Consider the following 8,508-nt stretch of genomic DNA (forward strand, 5'->3'; position numbering starts at 1 on the left):
TAAATCATGTAAATCAAAATAATTGTTTCGAAAACACTAGTGCAATAAGTAGTTCGAGGTTGTGGCTCGATAATCTCAGTAGAGTATGGGTCTTTGATATCGTTTTGATCCTTCCGAGTGTTTATCCTTATGTCATCGGTGGATCAATTGAACTTTGACGTGATTCATGATTGAGATATGTCTATTGTAGATTCAAGGGTATGGTAATGTTCCATTGTGGTGCGTTGGTTCATTTGTTCTAATGTGGATGACCGGGTATATGTTTACAGGATGGCTCAATGAATATCCGAATTCAAAAAATTGATGAAAATTTACTCTTTTGCATAATACAAGTTGTTCCTGAATTGGAGGTAAAGGGTGTTTTTTTTTGGCTATAGAACTTTAAATTGCAATAAAACAACGATGGATTATTCGATTGACATGAATTTTATTTATCCGCAAGATAATCTTGTGGCATTACATTTTAAATATGATTTCCGGCATATGGCCGCCACGGCTGGCTCGGATATAGTCCAATCTGGACGTCCAATTTTCAATGACTTTTTACAACATTTGTGACCGTATAGACCAATGACTTTAAATAGCCCCACAGAAAGTAGTCTAGCGGTGTTAAATCACAAGATCTTGGAGGCCAATTCACAGGTCCAAAACGTGAAATTAGGCGGTCACCAAACGTGTCTTTCAATAAATCGATTGTGGCACGAGCTGTGTGACATGTTGCGCCGTCTTCTTGGAACCACAGCTCTTGGACATCATGGTTGTTCAATTCAGGAATGAAAAAGTTAGTAATCATGGCTCTATACCGATCACCATTGACTGTAACGTTCTGGCCATCATCGTTTTTGAAGAAGTACGGACCAATGATTCCACCAGCCCATAAAGCGCACCAAACAGTCGGTTTTTCTGGATGTAACGGTGTTTCGACATACACTTGAGGATTTGCTTCACTCCAAATGCGGCAGTTTTGTTTGTTGACGTAGCCATTCAACCCGAAGTGCGCTTCATCGCTAAACAAAATAAAATGGACGTAGTGCGCGATACGTATTCCGCACAAAACCATTATTGTCGAAATAAAATTGCACTATTTGCAAGCGTTGTTCAGGCGTGAGTCTATTCACAATGAATTGCCAAACCAAACTGAGAATAAATCACTTGACAGCTGTTAAATCGGTTGCCATCTTGAACAGTAATGCCAACTTAAAGTTATATACCTCGAAAAAAAACACCCTATACAAACGAAAATGGCACATTCCTCAGATCATTTTATGAAAAAAGTCCTATAAACATGGGCCCGCAAAAGTTTTGTTCTCGTATCACTTTCTCCTCACAAGATATTCAACTCAAATTTGGTATAGAAATTCCAAATTAAAGTGTTCATCATGTGATCCTAACTTTGAATGCAAATCTACAGGGTAATATTCACTAGGCCCAAGGACTTTGAAGTCTCTGATGGTAGTATAAAAGTTGATATTAATTCAAATAAAAAAGCAACCTCTCAGAATGTATCGCATCCGTAAACTGGACAAGTCCAGGTGAACGATCATCGTGGGCCACGAGGATTTCCATGAGGAATTCCTAGAGCCAGTCTCACGCTCAGGAAGCGATACTTCGACTCATCGTCGAGGTTGCAACCACTCTCAATTTGAGTTGAGAATGTGTGAAGATATACTACAGAAATGATCCTGTGAAGTATGATCTTAATTTTAAAATTTCAAAATTTTGACTTGGTCACCATGAATGGTGCAGAAGAAATTAGTATAGTTAGTCAACTAGCGACATCTATGACGAAATGAATCAAGTTTGTGTTTGGGACGCCATCTGTTGTTAAGTAGTGTAAGATTCTTTTGATCTGAAAATTATTGATTGAATTTCGTACATTTTATTATATTCGATGAATACAATTTCTAATAATTTATTCTACCTGATGAAAAATGAAATGGTTCTTTTATATATCAGAGGGAAAATGAAATTAAGAACTTTAAGGTCCGTTATAGTATGAATAATGATATCTCAAACAGAATTGACATGTTCAATTCACCTGTAATTACTAAATATGCTATTGTTCATTTTAATCTTGACTATTGTATCACGATTCGTGAGTTAACATTTAGTTATTCACAAAGCTAAATACTTTAATTGAATATTATGGTTTTGATTCCTGTAAGTTGTCTAATGATAAATGTAATTGTAGCATTATAAAAGCCCCCGGCAGAAATATTAGTGTATTTATTCTATAATAAGATGATTTCATTGTTCTAATCACAATTTGTTATAAATATTCAAGTGGTTATTTAAATTATGTAAACTGATTTTTTTTTCATATTTCACTGGCATTTTGTATGGTTTGAAATCAAAATAATCACTGAATTAATTCAATCAAAAGTTACCAAAAAGAAATCTTCCAGTATACTATGAAACTAGTAGGAGCATTGAACATGAACAATAAGGTTCAACTTAGGTATATATCATAAATCGAAGAATTTTTTTCTCAACGAACGTAGTTCAAAAACACTCATTTTCAGTTGAATTAGCTTATGGGTTTCAAATTTGAGCAGAAGATAATGGAATAATTTCTCAGATACCCACATCAGGAAGTTCATTCGATAAATCATAATTCATTCAAAATCTTAAACAATGGTCAAAAAAACCTTTTAGTCGCAATTCTGACAAATAGCTCTCCTAATATGACGCAGTCAAGGTAAACTATCGTACCTTTTAAATACGCAAAAATCTCTGTCCATTCGATATATCCTTGATATTACAAAAGATAGAAGAGTCCCTAATTATCTTAAAAAAATCCACATTCATCTTCTTCGAAGAAAGAAACATACCCACATCCTGAACCAAAACTCCGAAGTTGAAAAACAAGGATTCATAGAAGAAATTGTATTCTGACTTCATAGTTTCCTTGAGTAAAATACCACCATATAATTATTCTTCGAGTCTTCCAGCTTCCTAGTTCGTCTCCATTCATCAGATGTATGATGGTATCTTTAATGAATATTGATTGGAAAAATACGCAGATACAGTAGTTGAAATAAAAAATTGTTTCTTCCTCGAACAGCTGAAATACCAATGCGTAATTGTAATAATAACTATTAATTAATGGTAAATTGTATGATGATCGTGAAGATTTAGAGGCACGCTAGCTTGTTTCAGATACAGAACTTCCAATTGAAACTGACTTTTTTTTATATAGGTACATAAAATATTAAATTCGCTATGATTTAAAATATCCGAAATATTTCGTAATTTGAAAACCTTCCTTCAATTAAATTGGACTTGGACCATTTTACTACAGATGGCGTTCCTAACACAAGCTTGAATCATTCCATCACAGATGTCGCTAGTGGATTTTCTATACTAAGTTCTTCTACACCATTCATGGTGACCATGCCAAAATTTTGAAATTTTAAAATTAAGATCATACTTCACAGGATCATTTCTGTAGTATATCTTCACACATTCTCAACTCAAATTGAGAGTGGTTGCAACCTCGACGATGAGTCGAAGTATCGATTCCTGAGCGTGAGACAGACCCTGGGAATTCCTCATGGAAATCCTCGTGGCCCACGATGATCGTTCACCTGGACTTGTCCAGTTTGTGGATGCGATACATTCTGAGAGGTTGCTTTTTCTTTAAGACAATATCAAATTTTATTTACTTGTATTAGGAGTTCTTATTTGTAAGGACTAACATTATGATATTGACTTCTCATTACATTAATATGTTCATAGAATGTTTTCAAAGGTTTACTGGCTTCTGAGAATTGCACTTTATTTTTAATCAATAAAATTATCATAGCTAGATCTAAATTATTCCAATCAAGTACAGACCAAGTCAATCCAATATCTGAAATATCTTTCAGTTGAAAATTATGTCTTTATATTGAACATGATGAACAATATTCAAATTATTGAATGAATAATCATTCACTATTATGTGAATAAATGAAATAAACTTTAAAATTGAGTAATTGTATTTTCTTAAACACATGCAAAGTGCATCTTTCGTGCTCTATTTGTTAATGTTTGGGATATTCTCAATATGATTTTATTATTAAGTTATTCGTCCTTCTTGTACTTACAATTTTCGAGTCGTTCAGTGTTACTTATACCTATCTGAGTTGATCTGGAAATTACTAAGATTCCAAGTCTACGAATAAAGGTTATATTCAGCACGAAATGAATAGATTACTTCTCAAACGAACACCTGAGATGCTTTAATTATAATTTACCTACATAGCAATCGAAAAATCATGTACCTTCAAGCAACAAATTCATCATTCTGTCGATGTTTCAACATAGGCAATTTGAGAAAAAAAAATCGAAATTTTGAGTAGGCCGAGTTTTCATGACCAAACGTCAAAAGCAGATAAAATCAGGATATATGGACGATGAAAAATGCCTACCATTCGATGTTAAAACGATAATCAGTATGATTTTGGTAATCGTTCTTCTGTTATGAATAGGACGAACAATCACTCAAGGTGAGAGACAGTAATAATCATTTATGAAATATTTTCTATTGTTTGTTTGTATGAGATTATGGGGTGTATGAAAAGATGGTAGGTGCCAAATGATTAAAATGATGGCAATGGCATAAGCAGTACACCTAAAGTAATTTTGTCTGAAATTAGTGGTTTATTGTTTGGTTATCTGAACTTAATTTCGACAAATCGATTCAAGGTTGGATTCAGAATTAGAGTTAATTTCGATGATTATTCTTTCATTCTCACAAACTTTTTCTTTTATGAATATTTTAGTGTTTCGTTGTGAAATTTCATTATGCTCTGTTTTCAACCAGAAAAACTGACTGTTTGGTGCGCTTTATGGACTGGTGGAATCATTGGTCCGTACTTCTTCAAAAACGATGGTGGCCAGAACATTACAGTCAATGGTGATCGGTATAGAGCCATGATTACTAACTTTTTCATTCTTGAATTGAACAACCATGATGTTCAGGAGCTGTGGTTCCAACAAGACGGCGCAACATGTCACACAGCTCGTGCCACAATCGATTTATTGAAAGACACGTTTGGTGACCGCCTAATTTCACGTTTTGGACATGCGGATTGGCCTCCAAGATTTTGTGATTTAACACCGCTAGACTACTTTCTGTGGGGCCATGTGAAGTCATTGGTCTATGCGGAAAAGCCACAAACCCTTGACCATTTGGAAGACAACATTCGCCGTGTTATTGCCGATATACGGCTATAAATGTTGGAAAAAGTCATCAAAAATTGGACGTCCAGATTGGACTACATCCGAACCAGCCGTGGCGGTCATATGCCAGAAATCATATTTAAAATGTAATGCCACAAGATTATCTTGCGAATAAATAAATATCATCTCAAACGAATAATCCATCGTTGTTTGATTGCAATTTAAATTTCTAAAGCTCTAAAAAAACACCCTTTATTTGCATCGAGATAAAAACAAAACGATGCAAAATGGCGAATGCACTATACTAATAGAATAGTAAAGTTTTGGTAACTAAGGTAACTTCGATGTTAATGAAAGAAATATGATCTTATCTTGAAATGCATGAAAGAATTAGTAGAAACAACGTTTTCAATATATGTTTCAACTCGATCAATTTTTTGAACATCGAAATTTTTGCCTCATGGTGAAAATTTTCAATACACGAATTGACCTTTCCTACCTCTATGCTGATTATTATTTATTGATTTATGAAAGTTCAATCAATAATAAAGTTAAGCTCTTCTTTCTACAGGATCAAAGAGAGTACCAGTAAATTTTATGACTGCCAGTTACTTTATCTATTGATGAGGCAGTTATCCTTTCATTACATAGTTAGTTTATTATTTACAATGATAAACCTTGAGTGGGAAATGAAAATGGATAGAAAAAGAACTCCTATTCATTTTCAACTGTTCCTAAGGGAAATATGGGAAATTTTATTGGTTTCAATGTTTAGTTTAAAGAAAGTAGAATCCAAAGTTCGCAAAAAAAGTTAGTCTGACATATACCGTTTGGATCTAATTAATTAAAAAAAATTGAGAGCTATCTGAATAAAATCTGACATAAAATCGGTTGCTTACCACAATGGTTCTTCAATCTGAAGAGCCAAATCCACGAATTCTGAACGATCAAAACAACAAGTCAAGTAGTAGTTTTTCAATCTAAAGTCAAGCCGAGTATTTATTTATCAAGTATGATACTTGAATTATATCAAGCTACTCGATTTTTAGCAGTTTTATTGTGTAGTGTCACATCAATAAAAAAATTATGAAACGAGATGGAACCTTGCAAAGAACACTTTTATTTATTCAAATTATTGTATAAAAAAACCGAAAACATCAACTTTCTTGAAATAAAAACATAAATTGAATCACTATAAATCATAACAAAATGAAAAATAATAGAAAAATAAAGTTTCTTAATAGTGAGAAATCTCCAGGCTTTGTTTGATTTCATAATTTTCCATCCAGGATCTAAGATACATGAGGCATCTTATTGATTTGTCGCCTAACCCACTGCGAGTTTTTGTAACTGTAAGAGCAGCTCTGGAAAATTGTCTTTCAACAGGAGCTGAAGATGCTGGCGTTGATAAAAAATCCTTGGTCATTTTGGCCAAGTTGGAAAAGATATTTCTGAAACTACCAAAATATACCAATAGATTTCATAGAAATGTGAGAAAACTACTAATAAAGTAACACTGGCGAACACAGTCTCTCGGCGCTCGAGGAATCCCCTTATTCAGTTTAAGCGCGCACGAGATTGCAGAAATATATGCCGTGCAACGCGTGCATATCAAGCTCAACAAAAATCAAGTAGCTTGATATCAAGTCAAGCAATATATAAATAAAATTTAGTCAAGCCAAGCTCAAGTACGTAATTTTTCACGAGCTTGATTTTCAAGTCAAGTAGTTGATTAAAATGTCAAGCTACTTGGCTTGATGAATCCGAATCCCTATGTGTGACTATGTTAAAAATTCAGGTATTACAAGTGCTGTAAACAACGAAAGGAATCAAGATGAACGATTGCTAAACGAACAAAATCGATATATCTTCACGAACCGCAGAATCAAGAAAATCCAATCCTAATTTCTATAATTACCACAGTACAGTTCTACCAACCTACCGGAGATTTTCAACATTGTAATCCCGCCGTAATAATCACAACTTGTTAAGGTGTCTGCTCGATTGAAATAAAAAAAAATCACTACGTGATATTTACTTTACGAACAAATACTGAATTATTTTCTCTCATTTCGCATTACATGTAATTTGGATAATTCGTTTGACATACTCCTGGAGTGGCTGGAATAAGATATATTAACATTTTCAGTACCCAGCAGATGATCGAGTATTTTTTTTAAGAAGATCGGGTAAAGCAGTATAATCATTTCATGGATCGAGCAATACTGGATGGTGGAACGAATTCTCACCTAGGAAATGTTGAATTACTAATTAACTATTTGATTGGCTATAAGAATGCAGTTGGGTGCGAAATCTGCAGAACCTGAACTACTCGAGAGAATTTATTGGATTTGAGTGATAATTATATTACATCTCAGTGGAACAAGATGAATAGCACAGACCAGTATAGACGTATTGGTGTTCATGATTTTTCAAATGTTTCTGGTTACTTTTTGGATGCAGAATCCGAAATAGGAGTCAGATTTTGTCTATCAGATCTATTTTTTGAGATATGCTAAATTTAGCATTTTTATTTTCAACTTGTATATTATACAGGGTGATTCACCGGGATGACCTATTAGACATTTATGGAAATCTAATCATAATTTTGAGCTAAAAACTCGCATATTGGAGTTTGAGACAATGCTTTTTCTACCTAAAATATTTTCAAATCTCTACAACTTCCAGTTGTACCAGAAACAGACTACTACTTCCTCATTTCAAATGGCACACCCATTATATTATTGCATAATTAGATAGCTTTTTTGAAGACAATCTCGGAAATATGCCATACCTTGGGTAAAAACTCAACGTTTCATGAGTTAATGGGATTTTTATGAAAAAAATCGTGGCGATGAGGACTCACCTTTTTCTGAATTTTTCGGCAGGAAAAACTTTTTACAAAAAATTTTTTTGTTTTTCAATTCTGTGAATACGTAGTATTATAAAACTGTTTGCGGTATAGACCAAAAATGTACAGGGTGTTTATAAGAAGATCATGAACTTGAACAACTCGAATTCATCAAAACTCAAGATTTTCAAATTAGAGCCTATATTTTTTATTATTTCAGTCGATTCTACGTACAAAAATAGTGGGGGTTAAGCAAAGCCTATCCTGAAATGAATACTTTAAGAGTTATCGAGGAAGAACCTTAAATGAAGAAAAACTGCATTTCCTCACTGTGTGGAGTAGTCTGTGACTTCTGGAAAACACAGAAAGAAACTGAAATTCGATGTTTGGATAACTAAATTTTTCATTTCATGAATTATAATTGATTTTTCGTTGGGATTGTTGAGAAATTCATAAATCAGTTCAATTTTCAATTAAGTATAATTCATTAC

The 8,508-nt window shown here is 33.5% G+C and overlaps 2 non-coding genes across 2 annotated transcripts; one reads left to right on the plus strand and one right to left on the minus strand.

The window, feature by feature from the left end:
• Positions 1-1,490: 1,490 nt before the first annotated feature.
• LOC123674292 lies at positions 1,491-1,699 on the minus strand. The gene has a single exon (XR_006746637.1). It is a non-coding gene; the product is annotated as a small nucleolar RNA U3 (small nucleolar RNA).
• A 1,721-nt stretch (positions 1,700-3,420) lies between these two features.
• On the plus strand, positions 3,421-3,629 carry LOC123674298. Its single transcript, XR_006746643.1, has one exon. It is a non-coding gene; the product is annotated as a small nucleolar RNA U3 (small nucleolar RNA).
• Positions 3,630-8,508: the final 4,879 nt, after the last annotated feature.

Source organism: Harmonia axyridis, chromosome 2 (assembly GCF_914767665.1).
Source record: "Harmonia axyridis chromosome 2, icHarAxyr1.1, whole genome shotgun sequence".
NCBI classification, from domain to species: Eukaryota; Metazoa; Arthropoda; class Insecta; order Coleoptera; family Coccinellidae; genus Harmonia; species Harmonia axyridis.